General features: G+C 43.8%; 1 pseudogene across 1 annotated transcript; it reads left to right on the top strand.

Moving 5' to 3' along the window:
* Positions 1-5,902: 5,902 nt before the first annotated feature.
* Positions 5,903-6,999, top strand: LOC112604754 (annotated as a pseudogene). The gene has a single exon (XR_003115278.1). The product of XR_003115278.1 is annotated as a glyceraldehyde-3-phosphate dehydrogenase pseudogene (transcript).
* The last annotated feature ends 13,200 nt before the right edge of the window (positions 7,000-20,199 follow it).

The raw sequence follows: 20,199 nt of genomic DNA, 5'->3' as shown, positions 1-20,199 counted from the left end.
CTGTAATATGTAATGTATGGCTCACTAGATGCAATTCAGCCCTGACTGCTTACCATGCAGAAATATTGCAAATAAATCCTTTACTAGCTATCCTCTATCATTGTGCTGCTATAAATATTGTTTGTCCAGCCGTGCATGTTACAATGGAAAATACTGTATTTCAGCAAGTTGACCTAGGGCAGTGGTCCTCAACAAGGGTCAGTTTTGCCCCCTGCGTGACAATTGTCAATGTCTGGAAACATTTTTGTTTGTAGTGACTGGTGGGGAAGGAGAGGAGACACCAGCACCCAGCAGTTAGAGACCAGGTGTGCTGCTGAACATCCTACAAGGCACTGGACAGTCTCCACAACCAAGAATCGCTGGCCCAACCTGTCAAGGATCCAAATTTGAGGAACCCTGAGTTAGAGTGAACCGGGACAGTTGCCAGTGTCTGCTAATACATTTCTCAGGTGTCAATAGTCCAAATAAAAGTCTATCACCTGGATGCTGAAAGACAGCATTCTGAAGGCATGACCAGTGAGAAAGTCTCAGGGGCCCCTTACAGTGGGGTGCAGCTGGATGGAAATTGGCCTGAAGCACAAATCCCTTTTGTCTCTCCCTATTTATCATCATTATCATTACTTTTTTACTTTGGTTAGCAGATGTTTCTTTAGTGCTCTGACATCCTTTTTAATTTGCACATTTATTAATTTGGCTGGCTGAGAGCAGAGTTCTCTACCTGCTGCATCGTCCTTGTACCTTGGAGATGGTGGCATCCACATCAAGTGTTGCCCCGGCCCACCGTCCATCACTAGGAAGCAGTTTTAACCCATAGCATCTTTACATGGGATCACCTGATGACCAGTGCAATTTTGGCTTTTCTGCTATCTCACACTCCCAGTGAAAGGAACTGATTGCTCTTGAGTCCATTTACTCGTCCACTCTAGGGGGAATTGTTTGGATTCTAGCATATACCCTCCCGACATCCCATTTATAGCTGTGACAAAGAAGTAAGCAATTAATCAGACATCCCTCCTAACAATACTGACCTGCCAGCATTCAAATGCTTTAATTAAAATCGCCTCACAATATATGCCAGGGGTAACAGGCGAGCACTGTCTCCACCAGGCAGGATGCTGCTCTCCTGATCAGCCCTGAAGCAAGCACGGCATTACGGATGTCCCTCGCACGGGACCTTCAGTGAGAAAGGAAGGAAGTCTCCTGGGACGGCTTGTGCCTGCTGCGGCTCACCTTCAAAAGTAGACTCTGTTCCTATCATGTTTTCAGAGGCTTTAGTATAAAAGGATGCACCTAATGCAGAAATTTCCTCCACCCTTTCATTCTCGTCTTTTTTCTCTTTCTTTCTTTCCTGAAACTTGCACAGTGATGAGCCAGATTGCCCCCAGCAGTGTTAGGCTGAAATCACCTTTGCCGCTTTAAAAATAAAATGTCAGTGCTACTTTGGGATTTAAAAATTTTAAATATCAGTAAGCACGGAAAAGGCTGGATTTTTTTTTCCCTTTCAGTGTTAACTCACCCTTGTGACAGGTTTTAGCCTCTTGATATTCATGCCTGCTCCCCAGTAGTTCTGTTCTAGCTTTCTTGTATACAGTAATATCAGGATTTTACAATCAATGAGGGTGCATTGAATTTATAGAGTTAGACTGGTTTGGAGAATTTGGAAAGATGATCGACCATTCATTTTTATTACACTTAAATAATTTTTAGAGGTTAGTGTATAATTTCATTGAAAGGTGTCAGCATTGTTTGAAACACACACCATGCCCAGTATTCTCTCCTTGATTAACAGTACTTCTGCATTTATCCATTGCCTCCATTGCCTATTTTTTAACTGTTAATATGGGCATGAAGACTACTTCTCAACATCCACATAAGCCAAGTAACTTAAAAGGATTCTAATTCTGCATGTCCCTCGCTCACTGTCCTCCACCTTGAGTTTAAGTATTATTTCCTCTTTCACTTCTATCCAAAATTCGCTTAACACATCCTTATGCAAAGTCTGTTTAAAGAGTTAGTCTTATTTCCAAATGCTCCACTACAGCAGCTGCCTGGCAGTGTTAATATTGGACTTTCAGTAGATTTTCAACACCTCACGTGCCTTTTTCTATAAATCTAAATCCTTAATGTCTTTTTACTCATTTCTCCCCCAAGGCGCCCTCAAAACTTGTGATCTTTGTGAATCCAATAAAAAGTGCTTTTATAGTTTATCTTTCTTTCCACATGTGACCCCTCCATATTTGGGGCATCTGTGGAGAGTTGGCTATGTCCCTGGTGCCCTCAAGAATGGAGTGCTGTCTGTACTCACCTTCCCCAGACACCCCGTCTGAGTCCTCTCTAGCCTCCAGGAAGGGAAGCCTCCCCTCACTTTGTTTATCCACCCCTCTCTCAGGGCTCTGCATATGGTGAACTTCCGCCTCCACTCAACAGCCCATCACACCCTTTCTTTTTCATATCCTGTCCCCTTTCAAGTTTGTGTTCTTTTTCCTTTGAAGGACACTGATACTTCCCACGACGGTTTTCAAGTTGGAAAGATGAAACTTAAAACTTTCCTTCATTTCCCCCCCCTCACCCTCTCTACTTCCCTTCTGTGTATATTAAAATAATCTCTTTCTGTCTGCCTACCTCTCTCTCTCTCACACACACACACACACACACACACACACACGCAAGTAATTCCTGCCAGGAGGTAAGGTTCAGAGAGAAGGACAACTGTCTTTTCATCACATCAGCCTGATTATCGTAATAAGACCGTGGGCAACCTCAACAGAGAGTACATAGATCCAGTAGGCCATAGCCAAATGTAATTTAATTATTTCTAACAGGAATTAAGAATCTCAACAAGACTGTTTGACACAGAGAAATCATGTCCTCCTCCAAAGTTTTATTTTTCTCTTCACTCTCTCCATTATTTCCTCCTAATTCTCTTTAGTCCAATATGCTCTTAAAATGTTTTCTAGAAGGTATATGTGATAGTCAGGCTTCTCCAGAGAAACAGTACAAATAGGACATGTATATATAAAGAGATTTATTTTAAAGAATTCGCTTGCATGATTATGGAAGTGTAGGACTTTCTCCTTAGCTCAGCTGAAAATGGAGCCCTTTCACACAACCATGAAAAATACTAGGCTCGCAGACACTTTGAAGGATGAGAAAAATGGAATTTATTGGGAAAAAAGGAAAAAAAGGGAAACAAGGACTCTCTACAAAGCCAGAGTACTGCTAGTGCACTTTCCACCTCACAGATTGAATCCCAGGTACTACCGGGGGAAGAGGAGGGGTCAGGCTCCTCCTCCCTGCAAAGGTGTGAACTGCCCCAGGCTGCACCCCAGTGCGTGTTCCTCCCAGTTCCCAGGCTGGTCAGAGGTTCTCCAGGGACCCCTTTATACTTGGCTGTCTCAGAAGCTTGATAAATCTAAAGTCTGCAGGGTAGGTTGGCAGGCTGGAGACCCAGTGAAGAGCTATCTCTACTAAAAATACAAAAATTAGTCGGGCGTGGTGGTGGGCGCCTGTAATACCAGTTACTCAAGAGGCTGAGACAAGGGAGTCACTTGAACGCAGGAGGCGGAGGTTGCAGTGAGCTGAGATCGTGCCTACTGCACTCCAGCCTGGGTGACAGAGCAAGACTCTGTCTCAAAAAAAAAGAAAAACAAAAAAGGAAAAAGAAAAGGAAAAAAAAGAGTAAAACAATTAAATTCATGGACATAGAGAGTAGAAGGACAGTTACCACAGGCTGGGAAGGTTAGTAGCTGGGAGGTAGGGATAGTTAGTGGGTACAAGGAAATAGAAACAATGAATAAGACTTAGTATTCGATAGCATAACAGGGTGACTACAGTCAAAAATAATTTAATTGTACATTTTAAAATAACTAAAAGTATAATTGGATTGTTTATAACACAAAGGATAAATGCTTGAGGGGATGGATACCCCATTTACCCTGATGGGATTATAACTCCTTGCATGCCTGTATCAAAGTATCTCATGGACTCCCTAAATATACACACCTACTATGTATCTACATGATTTTTTAATAAAAAGTAATGCTAAAAGAAAAGTGAAAGTAAAATAAACAACAACAAAAATGTACATACTTTAATTAAAAAATACGTCATTGCTAAAAGAATCGGAAAATTGGTGCCAATAGACTTGATTGACACAAGGTTGCCACAAACCTCAGATTTGTCAAAAACACAGCATCTGCACAGCACAGTAAAGTGAAGCGCGCTAAAACAGGATGTGCCTGTGATTTGCTTGAGATGCAGCCTTTTTAATCCATGACCCCAAGCCACAAAATGTTAGGACCATCATTTATTTTATCCATCCCATAGAAGTACATTTACTTTAGGTTTTATAAAATATGATTGGAAAGTTCTTAAGCCTACCTATGGGGTAACAGAAAGTCTTGGTTTTCAACACCTTACCTCTATCAGCATACAGAGCCAGAACTGATTGGAGTGCTTTCAGGCTATAAAATTTTCCTAAGTGGTACTTTGTTGAAAAAAGAAAGTGATTGAGAAGGCACCCAGTAGAAAACAAACAAAACAGCATGAGTTGAGTAGCTGTGACAGAGACCACATGACTAGCAAAACCTAAAATATTTACCATCTGGCCCTTAACAGAGAAGTCTGCGGCCCCCAGGCTGTGATAAAGTGGGCACTCCGGGATGGCCACCTTGATGGGCAGGCTCTGTCCACACCCCATGCCAGCGCTCCTTTGGGAATCCTTGAGAAGACACCCCATGTCCATTTAGCACTGATTTTTTAAAAAACATCCTATTGACTTTTGTGGAGTAATACTCACTTCTCCTTATCTTACCTAGGAAGACTACTGAGAAAATTATCTTTAAATTGCTTTGGTATTTTCAGAAAAGGGAAAAAAAAGATTACACTTACCAGGATAAAAACAGGTTTGACCTACAGGAGATCTTTAAGTAAAAACATCTTAAGTTCTGAAGAGTGGGAGTCGATATGAAACCTTAATTTGGACGCAGAAAGCCCTGGCAGGGGGAGCCACTGACCAGGTGCAACCCCTGAGAGCAGGTGCTGCTGCTTCCGAGAACAATCCTGATCTGTAGCGCAGGGCTGAGAACACCTACCTTCCCAGGGCTTTTGTGAGGATTAAAATGCCTGGCATGAACCAATGTGGTGGGTCAAATCGGTCAGTCCAGCATTTTGGGAGGCTGAGGCAAGAGATCACTTGACGCCGGGAGTTTGAGACCTGCCTGGGCAACACAGTGAGATCCCACCTCTAAAAGTAACTAAATAAAATAAAAACAAAAATTAAAATGTCTCGGCCGGAATAAAAATGAAACAAACCGCATCAAAACTGAGAGACTAAGAACAATATGGAATTTCTGACAATTGCATGGGTTTCTGGATAGTTCAGTTGGCCTCACCTGAGCTCATATGGACCTCTTCAGTCAATTTCAGTGGGCTGGGGACCCCGCCCACTGACTGCTCAGCCTCTCTCCTGGTTATTTATCCTGGGTTTTGCTGCCACAAGGCGACCTCCAGGCATGCATTTACCAAGCTGCCACTTGTGCCCACTTCACAGTGTCCTAGAAATCCAAGCAAGCCCCATGGTCAAGCCCTGAGGCAATGTGGAGGCAACTTAGCCTCTGACTCTTGGTGGGAAGAGGGGCAAAGGGTTTTTGGCCATACCCAAGGCTCCGCTTTTGCTCAGGATGATGCCTCATAAAAGACAGAATTCTGTGTTTTCTCCACCTACAGCATCGTTGGTTTTTTTCTACCGTACCACAACCACCTTCCAAATGCCAGGGATGTTTTCATATGCTAGCATGATTCCCTTGCTGGCTGTCAGACACTGCACTCTACCCTATCAATAGGTGTGACTACCATGCTGTTGCTATTCTCATCTTTCAGACTTAAGAAAGCTATAGGTTCTCTGCTCCTCCTGTTCGACAGTCAGCCACATTTTCTCGTGCATCGCCAACGCATCCCTGAGACACCATGGGGAAGGTGAAGGTCGGAGTCAATGGGTTTGGTCGTATTGGGCGCCTGGTCACCAGGGCTGCTTTTAACTCTGGTAAAGTAGATATTGTTGCCATCAATGACCCCTTCATTGACTTCAACTACATGGTTTACATGTTCCAGTATGATTCCACCCATGGCAAATTCCATGGCACCGTCAAGGCTGAGAACAGGAAGCTTGACATCAATGGAAATCCCATCACCATCTTCCAGGAGCGAGATCCCTCCAAAATCAAGTGTGGTGATGCTGACACTGAGTACGTCGTGGAGTCCACTGGCGTCATCACCACTACGGAGAAGGCTGGGGTTCATTTGCAGGGGGAAGCCAAAAGGGCCATCATCTCCACCTCCTCTGCTGAAGCCCCCATGTTCATCATGGGTGTGAATCATGAGAAGTATGACAACAGCCTCAAGATCGTCAGCAATGCCTCCTGCACCACCAACTGCTTAGTGCCCCTGGCCAAGGTCATCCATGACGACTTTGGTATCATAGAAGGACTCATGACCACAGTCCACGCCATCACTGCCAGTTTTCCTCCGGGAAACTGTGGCGTGATGGCCACGGGGCTCTCCAGAACATCATCCCTGCCTCTACTGGCGCTGCCAAGGCTGTGGGCAAGGTCATCCCTGAGCTGAACGGGAAGCTCACTGGCATGGCCTTCCGTGTTCCCACTGCCAACATGTCAGTGGTGGACCTGACCTGCCGTCTGGAAAAACCTGCCAAATACAATGACATCAAGAAGGTGGTGAAGCAGGCGTCGGAGGGCCCCCTCAAGGGCATCCTGGGCTACACTGAGCACCAGGTGGTCTCCTCCGACTTCAACAGCAACACCCACTCTTCCACCTTCGATGCTGGGGCTGGTATTGCCCTCAACGACCACTTTATCAAGCTCATTTCCTGGTATGACAACTAGTTTGGCTACAGCAGCAGGGTGGTGGACCTCATGGCCCACATGGCCTCCAAGGAGTAAGACCCCTGGACCACCAGCCCCAGCGAGAGCACAAGAGGAAGAGAGGCCCTCACGGCTGGGGATTCCCTGCCACACTCTCTCCCCCACCACACTGAATCTCCCCTCACAGTTTCCATGTAGACCCCCTGAAGAGGGAAAGGGCTTAGGGAGTCCCACCTTGTCGTGTACCATCAATAAAGTACCCTGTGCTCAGAAAAAAAAAAAAAAAGAAAGCTATAGAACTTGCCCACGATTAAGACTGCAAAGGAGTGGAGCAGAATTACAAGATGAGCGGTCTCTGGATCCTACGCCTGTCCCAGCCAACACTACAGCCTCTGCAACCACTTATATCTCACAAGGGTCAGACTGAGCTTGGTAAATATCCCTCCACCAGAGAGCTCATCTGCCATGCAACAGCAATGGGTGTGGGCCATGGAACCCAGAACAACTGTGACTGTGCAGACCTGCCAGGAGTCAAGTATGAAGCCAGTCCCCTCTCATGACTGCCTGTCAGGCCCAGAACTGGACAATCCAACAGCCTGGAAGTTGTTCTCTTCAAGCAAGTTGAGTTAGCCCAGGTGCTCAGAGGGGGAGCTAATGGATGTGGGCTAACCATGAAATTGAGCCAATCTATGAGGTTGGTGCAAAAGTAATTGTGGCTTTTGCCATTACTTTTGATTGCAAAAACCGCAATTACTTTTGCAACCACCTCATAGTGTGGCGTAATTTCATTGTTAGCTTTTATCCATTAGCTCCCCTTCCCCGCAAAAGCCAAAGCCAGAACAAAGTTAAAGTGGTGAAGGCGAATGTTATCCAGGATCACCGCAACAGCAGAAAAGAGATTCCACTGTAGAACTGGGCTCCACTCTGAATACAGCAGGGAGAAGGGACTTATCACCAAGGAGCAGGGGTCAGAGGATGGAAAAATACTAAGAGAAAATTGCACCAAGTCTGGGGAGAATACCGGCTGAACAGACCTGACAGGATTCCTGCTGAAGGCAGGCCAAGGTGATCAGACAGCAAAACTGTGAAAAATTTTAATCAGGTGTCAAAGGTCGAAGGTTATCAGACAGCAAAACTGTGAAAAATTTTAATCAGGTGTCAAAGGTCGGGCATTCTTGTTAAAATGACTTAGTAAGGTTCTTGCTAAAACTGGATTTCACATGGAAGAGCACAGATGGGTATTTACAGTCTGCCTAACGCTTGGGCAAGCAAAGAATCTTTGTTACTAGTTCCCTTTCAGAGAATCAGAACTCCCAGTAAGCCTAATTAACTAGTTATAACTAGCCCTTCCTTGTTCTGGACTCTCTCAGTTTCAGCTGTGAAAGTTCTCCTGGGGACCCCACTCAGTCCTGGACAAACTGGAATAGTTGGTCACCCGATTACTAGACTGATCTGCTCTCTGCCTATGAGTCTCAGATAACATTTGGTCCCTGAACAACTAATGGAATGAGAAAAGTCTTCCTTGACCGATTTTGTTCGCCACTCTGATGTCAGAGTCCAGTATGGAGCTTGGCACCAAGTGAGAGATCATAAAACACTTGTTGAGGGCCGGGCCTGGTGGCTCACACCTGTAATCCCAGCACTTTGGGAGGCTGAGGTGGGTGGATCATGAGGTCAGGAGTTCAAGGCCAGCCTGACCAACATGGTGAAATCCTGTCTCTACTAAAAATACAAAAATTAGCTGGGCATGGTGGCGTGTGCCTGTATTCCCAGGTACTCAGGAAGCTGAGACAGGAGAATTGCTTGAACCCAGGAGGCAGAGGTTGCAGTGAGCTGAGATCACACCACTGCACTCCAGCCTGGGCAATAGAGCTAGACTCTATCTCAAAACAAACAAACAAACAAAAAAACAAAAAAACTTGTTGAATAAATGAGCATGTGAATGCATGAGTAAATGAATCTAGTTCAGAAGAGGTGGCCCTGATTCCTACCTCCCAAGTGGGTGGGCAAAGCTATAGAAGCCCAGAAATACCAGAAATATGACCCAGCATTTGCCCTTAGTGTACACTGAGGAGATATATGCCCTTCTGTTTGTTTCTAAAACAAGAAGGACCCGACAAACTGACCGATATAAAAGACTCCTGAATGTCTAATTCAAATAACTCAAGTTTCACTGACATAAACAGTGTCTCCTAAAATCTCGTACAATCCTCTTGAAGTTATGGTTAGTAAAATTCTTACTCAACATTTTCATGAACCAAGAAAAAAAGATCATGTTTTATGTGACCGAACTACTTTAACTTAGACTTTCTGAATTATTACACATCAGGGAAGGAACTAAATAAATGAGCAGTTATTTTAGTCTCAATTAAAGCGCTGAGTAAATCAAAAGAGATTCATGAAGGTGAAGGGCAGTGCTTTGGACTACACGTTTATGTGTCCCCAAAATTCACATGTGAAACTCTAATCCCTAAGAGGATGGTATCAGGGGGAAGGTCCTTTGGGGAGTGATTAGGTCATGAGGGTGGTGCCCTCATGGATGAGATTAGTGCCTTTGTGAGACCCCAGAGAGCTTCTTTGTCCCTTCCACTAGGTGAGGACACAGCGAGAGGATAACTGGTTTTTTTTGTTAGTTTTTTTTGTTTGTTTGTTTTTGGGTTTTTATTTATTTATTTATTTATTTTGAGATGCAATCTCACTCTGTCACCCAGGCTGGAGTACAGTGGCGCAATCTCAGCTCACTGCAACTTCTGCCTGCCAGGTTCAAGCAACTCTCCTGCCTCATCTTCCCGAGTAGCTGGGACTACAGGTGTGCACCACCACACCAGGCTAATTTATATATATATATTTTTTATATTTATATATATATAAATATATATATAAATATATATATTTATTTATTTTAAGTAGACAAGGGGTTTCACCATGTTGGCCAGGCTGGTCTTGAACTCCTGACCTCAGGTGATCCACCTGCCTCAGCCTCCCAAAGTGCTGGGATTACAGGTATAAGCCACCACACCTGGTCAAGGATAACTGTTTATAAGCCAGCAAGAGTGGCCTCACCAGGAACTAAATTGGCCAGCACCTTGATCATGAACCTCCCAGCCTTCAGAACTGTGAGAAATAAATTTCTGTTGTTTAAGCCTCCAGCCTGTAGTCTTCTGTTCAGAAGCCTGAGTTTACTACGACAGGCAGTAAAGTCCAGCAGTTAAAGGCAAGCACAATGAAGTGGAGCTAACTTGCATTTGAATTCTGACTTGGACGCATTCTAGCAGTGTGACATTGAGCATAGCATTTGACACTAAGCCTTTTGTTTCCTCGCATACAAAATAGACATAGCATTGCCTGTCTTTTGGAATTGTGGTAAGAATTCAACATACCATATCCTACTGAGCCTAAGGATAGTTGTGGAATAATTATCCGTAGGTCCACATTCAATGTCAAAGTTTTCCTGGTTTGCATGAAATACTATACACCCATCCAATACTGAAAGTACTTAGCTTCAGGTCTCACACACAGCTATGAAGTACCACAGCTTAATATACTAACGTTTTCCTAAACTTTGCATTAATTTTTTTAAAAATGTGTACATTTTGAAATTATTTTTAGCATAGTGCCAAAAAAAACGATATCACAAAAAAGTTAAAGAATATGCCATGTTGTCATGCCATTTGGGCACCAGAGCCTGTGAAATAAAATGTCATTTTGGAAAAGGAAAGCACCCATAACACCATCTTCATTTGTGTGGTAATGATGGAATACTAACGCCTACATTGGGCTTTCTATGTGCCAGGAGCTGTTCAAAGTGTTTAACACTTATTAACACTTCCTAGTTCTCACACAACTCTCTAAGGGAGGCACTTGAATCGTCATCATTTTATGGAAAGGGAAACTGAGGCACGTAGGTCATCCATGTCAGCAGCAGAGCTAAGACTGGAACACGATCTGTCTGACTCCAAAGTCTGTGCTTTTGACTCTGCTGAATATGTTAACAAGGAAACTCTTACCCCGTTGGTTGTAACATTTCTTATCTGTCAAGGGCTGGGAAACCAGGTAAAATTAGCACTCTTCAACAGGAGAAAAGCGCTTCTATGGAGCTCAGACTTTGCAACATCATTTTGACCCCTCGGGGTCTCTTTTTGTTGTTTCTTTCCAAGTACTCAACTGTGTTCTAAGTCAGTTAGGTTCTGGATAGGTAGAGTGATTGGCTGGAAGAAAGGATTAACTTTCCCTCTCAAAAAAATCAACATATTTTACCCAAGGGAGGATTCAGAATATCCTACCTCTCCATAAGGCTGATCATTTTTCTAATAACTACCTGGGTTTTTTTTTTTTTTTTTTTCTCCAATCACACCTAGAGAAGACATGAGCTATACTCTAAGATAATAGGAATGGCTCAGATTCTACTCATTAATATAATGATTCCATAACACAATGACAGATAAAAGAACTCTCTTTTTATTCTACTCAAGGCTGGTTTTACATAAAAATAGACCATAACTCAGAGTCTGTAATGTCTATGAAAAGGTTATACTCGTTACCATCCAAATAGGCTGAGCTAATAAAAATTATATTTGTTACAATCCAAATAGATTAACCGGCCTTAAGGGCTTAGCTATGTATTACACTTTTCAATTTTCTTATAATTAAATTAACATAAAATAGTCTTCACAAATAAATGGCTGTTTCAGAAATAGTGAAGCTCTGTTTAACAAAAATAGCCCTTCTGTTTACATGTGCAGCCACTGAGGTAGACCTGAGAAGTGGAAGAGGTTCTTCTCTGTAGAGTGGACTCATGATCAAAAGATTAATAGACAGATCCCCTCTCACATGTCCTGCTGACGCCTCAGGCACCCCCAGAAGATGGCCCAAGGAGAAACCCAGGCTCCTCTCACATTCTCTTCTGGACCGAGGGCCTCCTGGACCACCCGCCTGTTCTTCCCTGGGTGCTCGCAGCCATGCACCACAGGGTGGAGCCTCAACTGGCTCACCTGTTAAATGGGAGACCCATGGCGGGTCTCCTCATTCCTAGTGCTCGGTTTCCTGCCAGCCTCGAAGCTCATGAATAAAGGTTCTGCTGAAATTTTCTCAGCTCATCCCCCACTTTCCTTCTCCGGAAGCCTGGTCTCTGGGTATTTGCCTTCCGGCTGGAAATCCTGTTGAAATGTTGCTTCTGTTTGTAAAATTCATGATTCAAAACGTTGATGTTTTTGTTGAGGTGCCATTTTGTAATTCTGTCCCAGAAGCATGCTGAACATTGAATAAAGAACGACTTAAGTCTCTCAGCTGAAGTGTTGAACAAAAGAATTGATGCCTTTAAATTAGTTGAATTCCTTAAATGTCATCATGCTCAAAAAACTAATTAGTTGTCGATCAGCTTTTGTTTTTTTCTATAAATGTCTTAAAGAATGGAAAGAAGTGGAACAAGTTATGTATCTGTTGCCATTTGAAACAATCAGAAGCTTGAGTTTCCTCAGTTCCTAAAGTCAAGAGGGAGAACACTCACAAGGAAGAGACGGGAGCTCATGCTGGCTGTGAGCTCAGATGTCAGACATGGGGCTGGGTGCTGTGTTGAACAACTTTAATTGCTTCATCTCATTTAATCTACTCATCATCCTGAGAATTAGGGAAACTTACTCAATTTTGAAAGGAGGAAATAAAGGTCACAGAGCCAGTGTGAGTCAGAACAAGTCGTACAAATGCAGAAGCAAGGAGACAGATTGGTAGAGGTGGGAAGCCCAGTGCATGGAGAAGCCCCATCAGAGTATTACTAAAACCAGAAGCAGAGTGTCCGTCCACGATCTCATCATATACAGGGGTTCTACAGATAGCCTAAGCTTGACAGTATGGTCAGTTCCCATCACTCTTGAATGTTCTTCTTTGACCTCAGTGGCTCAACTTTATCAATAGTAAAATGTAGTCTCATTGAGCTATGTGATAATATAATGTAAACCCTCACACCAGCAGCCCTTTGTTTATCATTGTGATTATTTCCTTGGAAGTAAATAGAACTTAGAGGATATCTTGATGGCGTTGGGGCAGATGGCAGCTCTGTCAATCTCTGTGAGCCCACAGCAACTGCCCACATTTTGGACAATCTAGTCCTTCCTCCTTGGCATCTCCACAAAAGGATGAGCAAGAAAAATAAAGATGAGGCTCAAATGAGTCCATTTTGCTGCATGTCACCAGCTTTTATTGAAGCTATGATAAGGGAGGAGGTCAAAAGTAATGATGCAATAAGATGCCTAAATTATCTGGGGATCACTCATTTATGGCACCCCTATTCCTCGTCATCATGGATGAACAAGACCTGGATGCACATTTAATAAGATTTTAATGCTTTCATTCAAAGCGTCCCTGTGAAGCAAGTAGGTGAGAAACATTGCAATCTGCATTTTGTAGCCTTTCCCCTTTCTTGCTGTAGACAGTAGTAAAGTTACTCATCTTTACCTCCCAAGTGCGTAGCCCAGAGTAGATTCTCAACAAATGTTATTTTGAAAGCACAGGTTTGTGATGTTGTATACAGGTTCTCAATGTTGGCTGCACATTGCTGTCCCCTAGGGAGCTTTCCTTGGAGATCCCCAGGAGACCATAACATGCAGCAAAGTTGGAGAACAATGAGAATTACCTGTGTTGCTGGAGGGCAGCTGTGACAGAGCGTCAGGGCTCAACTGCAGGGTCACATGCCTGTTACCCTTTCCCTATAAGGATCAGGAAACAGCACCCAACTGACAAGGCAGTTAGCTAGTGGGTGGGTTAAAAAATAAAACACCTGGGCCAGGCGCGGTGGCTCAAGCCTGTAATCCCAGCACTTTGGGAGGCCAAGACGGGCGGATCACGAGGTCAGGAGATCGAGACCATCCTAGCTAACGCGGTGAAACCCCGTCTCTACTAAAAAAATTTAAAAAAAAACAAAAAAACAAAAAACTAGCCGGGCGAGGTGGCGGGCACCTGTAGTCCCAGCTACTCGGGAGGCTGAGGCAGGAGAATGGCATGAACCCGGGAGGCGGAGCTTGCAGTGAGCCGAGATCCCGCCACTGCACTCCAGCCTGGGCGACAGAGCGAGACTCTGTCTCAAAATAAATAAATAAATAAATAAATAAATAAATAAATAAATAAATAAAAATAAAACATCTGGTACACTAAGACAAGAAAAGGGAGTGAGATAAAACTTACTTCAGGGGCTGAAGGCCAAGCTTTGTGCTGTTTCTGATGGACCTCAACACCCTCAGCATAAAACAGGTGCATCCTAAGTGACAAGATTAGCCTCACCCTGGAGCACTGGAATGGATAAGTAGAAAGTGCATGGGCTTTAAAGACCAAGCCGTACTCCAATTCCACCCCTACTCTGCAAGCCTCGTGGCCTCAATGGGCTCATCTTTGAGATGGGGTCTCTCAGGGTTGTGGTGAGTTGGACTGAAGGGTCAGTCTGCATGAGGAACAGACACACAGTGGGCACCTGGTCTGATACATGTAAAAACACAGCATGTACATGTGTGTGCACACACACACACACACACACGTGTGTACTTCCCAAGCTTGTGCTGGCAAAAAAATAAAAACCTCAAGAGATCATTTTGGCAGAAGTCATCCTTGCCAAAACTCCTTCCTTTTTCTACACATCAGCCAGTGTAAAAATGTCTGCTGCAGGATCTCCGGGGGAATAGTTGGGAAGGAGCTGTTGCTGTGATCCCCGACAAAAGCAACCTCCTCACTGCCATCCTTGCACTTCTTAGCTCCTGCTGGCCCCAGCACATACCCTCAGGGCACTGGGACGGCAAAGCCCCTAGGAGTCCACTCTGAGCAGCTCCAGCCACGCCTGGTAGGAGCCCTCCCTTCCCACCACCCACTTTCCCTCTCAGCTTTTCTTCCACTCGCTTGCTGTGTGGTCCTTTCAGCCCATGCAGGGCTGACAGACAGGTCCCTGGCCTAAAGCATCTCAGTTTATCCCACTTATCAAAAGCTAAATGACTCACCCCTGGCTGGGCATTTTCTTTTTTGACTTTTTTTCCTTTTTTAACGGATTCAGTAATTCTCCATTTCACCAGAGACCAAGCTCTCTGGGCAATTCAGCATCAGTCTCCTCATTCCCAGAGCTGAGATCGATGTGTCCACCCTGTCCTATTTTAAATGCACAACGTTCCTCGTGAGAATTACCGTGTGCCACAGACCCGCTCCTCACATGAAATTAGGCCACGCTGAAAACAAACAGCGTCACAGACAGCGTGGGAGGAAAACAGTGGCCTATATATTAAGAAACACTCGGAGCCTTCAATTTGAGATCTAAGCAGGATGAAATCCCTCCCCACACACCTGTGACATTTATCCTACGAATACTTGGTAAAAATCGATTGACAGAGTTAAAAAAGGCCCTTGGGATGACCTAGCCCAGGGATTATTAAGTCGGAACAGACATCAAAATCACCTGAGGAGGTTTTTCAACCTGAGCAAGAGATTCTGATTCACTAATTCGAGTTGGATTTTAAAGGCATTAAAATGTTGCCAGCAGATGCTGTATTTTGCATTCACTATTTGGGTGGGTGGCGGAAGGAGGTTATTTTTATCATTGTCATTTTCTGCAAAGGGAAAAAGCACAAATTGTTCATGAATGATGGTTGCTCCTTTCACTTTTATTTTGTCATATGAATTCCCTGCACCCTCACAATCTTCGATTAAGTAAAGGAGCCAGAAAGTGGAAGAATGGTGGGCACTCATATAGGAACAAAGGAAAGCCAACGAAGTTGAAGTATTTGATCGTTTCCCCAGGTCTTTGATAGAGGCCCTGTAACATTTCCTCTCCTGCCGCTTCAATGGCTCATTCATGTCATTTCTTTGCTTCATTTGCCTTTCTCATCTTATAGATTTTTCCCCTTTGCGGACTTCTTTTGGTCCCATTTCCCTCTCACCTTCCCATTCCCCTACTCAAATCCGCCTGGATAAAAATGAAAATGACTGCCTCATGTCAGACACTTGGTATTTCATGATGTAGGACAAGGATCCACCCTTCAGGAAACTCAAAAATGTGGCTTTGTCCTGAGGTCCCCTCCAGGCCACTCCCTGTATAAAGTATAGCTTGGTGGTTCTCAAACTTCCGCAAGCTTGAAAAAAGTCACCTTGGATAGCTTGTAGAAATGCAGACCTCCAGGCTTCACGGACAGAATTTGACTCAGTGAGTATAAGGTGATGCCCAAAGGTTTAAAGAACACAAAGGGATTATAATGCAAGTAGCCTGAGGAAGAAACATCAAAGAAGGCTGATGTGGTCCCAGAGCCCTCGGGTTCCTGTTTGCAACCTTAGTACCAAAAGCTCAACCACTGGCTCTCAGCTCTTAATGTCTGCTTTGGTCCAGTGAGGATTCCTGTCACACCCACCTCACGGGGCCAGGATACCGACTAGATGAGAGCATCATATAAAGCACCCACATAAGGCCTGGCCTGAACAGGCAGCCGCTTTATTATCATCTCAGCTGTTCCACACACATTCTCAAAAATCAAGCAATTGCTTCTGATGAGTGTGATTTCAAGAGAAAATAAACTCTTAAGAAAAACTTTTGCCTTAACGTCTATGATGTTCTTCCATGCAGTGCCAGACCTGAAACTCGGGAACTTTAAATGAGGGAAATGGTTTCCTTTAAGGCCTTCCTACCTCCAACATCACTTTTCTCTGTCAACTCTTCCGTGTGGGAAAGAGTCATCTTTGTTAAAGACAATAATACATTTGCATTTGGCCTTTAGTTCCGATCTTCTTCATCCGTTAAGGAATAAAGTCCAGGAAATGACCTCAATTCATCTGGCTAAGCTCCATTCCCCACCCCCCACCACCTGTCTCCTTCCCAGATGCATTTCCCTTTGTGCTCAATGCCCAGCTCAAATATCTTGTGTAGATATCATCTCTAGCTCTTTTCCCCACAATTTTATATAACTTTGAGTTCCACTGTGGTTTTCACACATTCTCTAGTCTTTTGCTTTTCTTTTTTTTTTTTTTCTCAATGTACATATCCATCTCATCCCCTGGGCCTAGTATACTCTCTCTGTACTCTCTGGACAGGAAACACATCCACGGGAGCCCTCAACCCCCAGCTCCTGACCCACAGCATGATGGGCATTAGACCCTCAGTGATGTGTAAACAGGACCTGAACTTCTGACTCCTTAGGATCAGAAGTGAGAAATGAAAAAAGGACTGGAGAAATACCTAACGTTTGGATGAGGGCACCTGACACATAAAGCAAAAACAACACAACTCTTCTTTCATGGTTTTAGCCACATCTCCTCCCACTTCAGTCGTTGCAATGCTTAATTACAAATGCATGTTTGACTCCTCCCAGAGTTACAGAACAGACTGAAAAGAATCAAGCTCTTCAATGACTTGGAAAATGAAAGGTAGAAACAACTTCTAGGCCTAATGTGTCCCTGTTTTTTGTGTGTGTGTTTGGTTTTTTTTGTTGTTTGTTTGTTGTTTTTGTTTTTGTTTTTGAGACGGAGTCTTACTCTGTCGCCCAGGCTGGAGTGCAATGGCACAATCTCGGCTCACTGCAACCTCTGCCTCTCAGGTTCAAGTGGTTTTCCTGCTCAGCCTCCCAAGTAGCTGGGATTACAGACACCTGCCACCACACCTGGCTAATTTTTGTATTTTTAGTAGAGACAGGGTTTCACCGTATTGGCCAGGCTGGTCTTGAACTCATGACCTCAGGTGATCTGCCCGCCTCGGCCTCCCAAAGTGCTGGGATTACAGGCGTGAGCCACCATGCCTGGCCTATGTCCCTGTTATACATAATTTCACTGCCCAGGATATTGCTTAGCACACCATGGGTACCCAATAGGTATTTATAAAATGAATAACCATGCATATTTGTCATTTTATTAGTATCCTTCCAAGCCACAGTCATTGGTTACATGGTGTTGTTTGGGAACTTTTGCAATATGGCGGGCAATTAATTTATGCAAAATTTTATATATTGATTCCAAATATAAATAACTTGCGTTTGTGGTTTATTTAACTCTTGAACATTCTATTTGTTTCCCGGGGCTGGCATCATGAATTACCACAAGCTGGGTGGTCTAAAACAACAGAAAGGTATTCTGCATGGTTCTGGAAGCTGGAAGTCTGAAATTAAAATGCAGGGGGACCATGCTGTCTCTGAGGTCTCTAGGAAAGGGTACTTCTTGGATGCTTCTAGCTTCTGGTAGTTGCCAGCAATCCCTAGTGGCTGGCTTGTAGATGCAACACTTCAATCGACATCTCCAGTCTTCATGTGGCCTCCTCTCCTGTGTGTCTGTGTCCAAATTTCCTTCTTCTTAGAACTCCAGTCGTATTGGAATAGGGCACACCTTGGGCCCTACAGGAAGTAGGGCCCTGCGCTTATGATCCCATTTAACCTGAATTACCTCCTAAAACCCTTGTCTCCAAATACATCTCTTCTTAGCTTGATTACATCTGCAAGACCCTATTTCCCAATAAGGTCATATTCACAGATTCCCAGTGAACATGAAGTTTGAGGGACACTGTAACACTATTAAACCCACTACAGACATCTTCTTGACCTGAGAACTGTGAATATGTAGTACACTGAAATTTTCCTCAGCCAGTCCTTTTATGGGGAAAAGCAGTTTTATTGCCTTGACCTTAACAGTTAATTGGAGGAAGGTGTTAGGGTAGGAGATGAATGAGATGACCATTCAAGAGTGTGTCCATCTGCACTGGGAGGAGGGTCTCATCACAGAGAGAAGACCCTCAAGTCATGGAGCCAAGACAGTCAGGGAAAGGGACAAGATAGAAAGGGTTAGGTCTCTACACCCTGGTGACCACCTTTAAAATTTCAGAGTTGGAAGGTTGCCGTAACAAACTACCATAGGCCACATGGCTTAAATAATGAAAACTTATTTTCTCAATATTTCTGAGGGCTGGAAGGACAGATCAGGGTGCCGGAATGGTTATTTCTGGTGAGGCTCCTCTCCTTTGCCGTAGACGGCGCCCTTCTTGCTGTGTCCGCACATGGCCTTTGCTCTGTGAGTGCCCATCCCTGGTATCTCTCTTCTTTTAGGAACATTAGTCCTGTAGGATTAGGGCCCTGCCTTTCTGATCCCATTTAACCTGAATTACCTCCTAAAGGCCCTGTCTCCAAATACAGTCACAATGGGGGTTAGGACTTCAACATATGAGTTTGGGGACGATGCAGTTCTGTCACAGCAGACAGAACCTGGAAGTCATTGCACAGACGAGGACCGTTCTGCCAGGTCCAGAAATTTGATAAAGGTCTCCCCAGTTGGAAAGGGCCTCATGTTCCTGATGCTGCTCCATTCTGCTAGAGCCTCGAGTTGAGTCTTTTGACTTTCCTTTTTGCTTTAGTCTTCTCAAAACACAGAAAAATAAGTAAATCTCTCTTAAATAAGCAAACATTGATGGCAACCCCTTCATTTTGACGTATGCCTAAAGATGATACATAGGAGTTTGAGCTAAAGTCTCCTTTGAGGCAGAAACCAAACAAAATGCGTAACCCATGTTGGATTCCTCATGAACCCAGCACTGGTCTTACACATAGTAGGCATGCATTAAGTACAGATACTAACAAAAAAATTGTATTTAGTACTTGTACTAAGTACTTTACATATATTAAGTCATTTAATCCGCTCTAGAATTTAATAGGTAGGTTCTAGTATCAGTGGCATTTTGCAGATAGAAAAATCAAGGAGGCCAGGCTTAGTGGTTCACGCCTGTAATCCCAGCACTTTGGGAGGCCAACGTGGGCAGATCACGAGGTCAGGAGATGGAGACCATCCTGGCTAATACAGTGAAACCCTGTTTCTACTAAAAATACATAAAAAAAAAATTAGCCAGGCATGGTGGCAGGTGCCTGTAGTCCCACCTACTGGGGAGGCTGAGGCAGGAGAATGGCATGAACCCGGGAGGCAGAGCTTGCAGTGAGCCGAGATCACGCCACCGCACTCCAGCCTGGGTGACAGAGCAAGACTCTGTCTCAAAAAAAAAAAAAAAACCAATAAAAAATAAAAAATAAATCAAGGCACAGGGAGGTTTATTAATTTATTCAAGTTTCATTAATGTATAAATGAGTGAATGGATCAAGGTATTTAAAGACTGCTCTAAGTTCTATGCTTCAATGCTGCATAGCCATATCTTTTATTTTATTTATGATATTTGGATATAGATTTTTTTATGTATTTAGGAGGGGATGTTATTGTTTGATTACTATTGTTAAAGGTAAGAGAATACCAGGCAAATCACACTAATAATAAAGTCACTAACTATAAATATTCAACTCTTTATGTCAGTGTATTTATATCATGACCCAGTATACATACT

Source organism: Theropithecus gelada, chromosome 13, assembly GCF_003255815.1.
Source record: "Theropithecus gelada isolate Dixy chromosome 13, Tgel_1.0, whole genome shotgun sequence".
In the NCBI taxonomy this organism is placed as follows: Eukaryota; Metazoa; Chordata; class Mammalia; order Primates; family Cercopithecidae; genus Theropithecus; species Theropithecus gelada.
The sequence above is the reverse complement of the archived record's forward strand: the minus strand, read 5'-3'. Positions and strand labels throughout refer to the sequence as shown.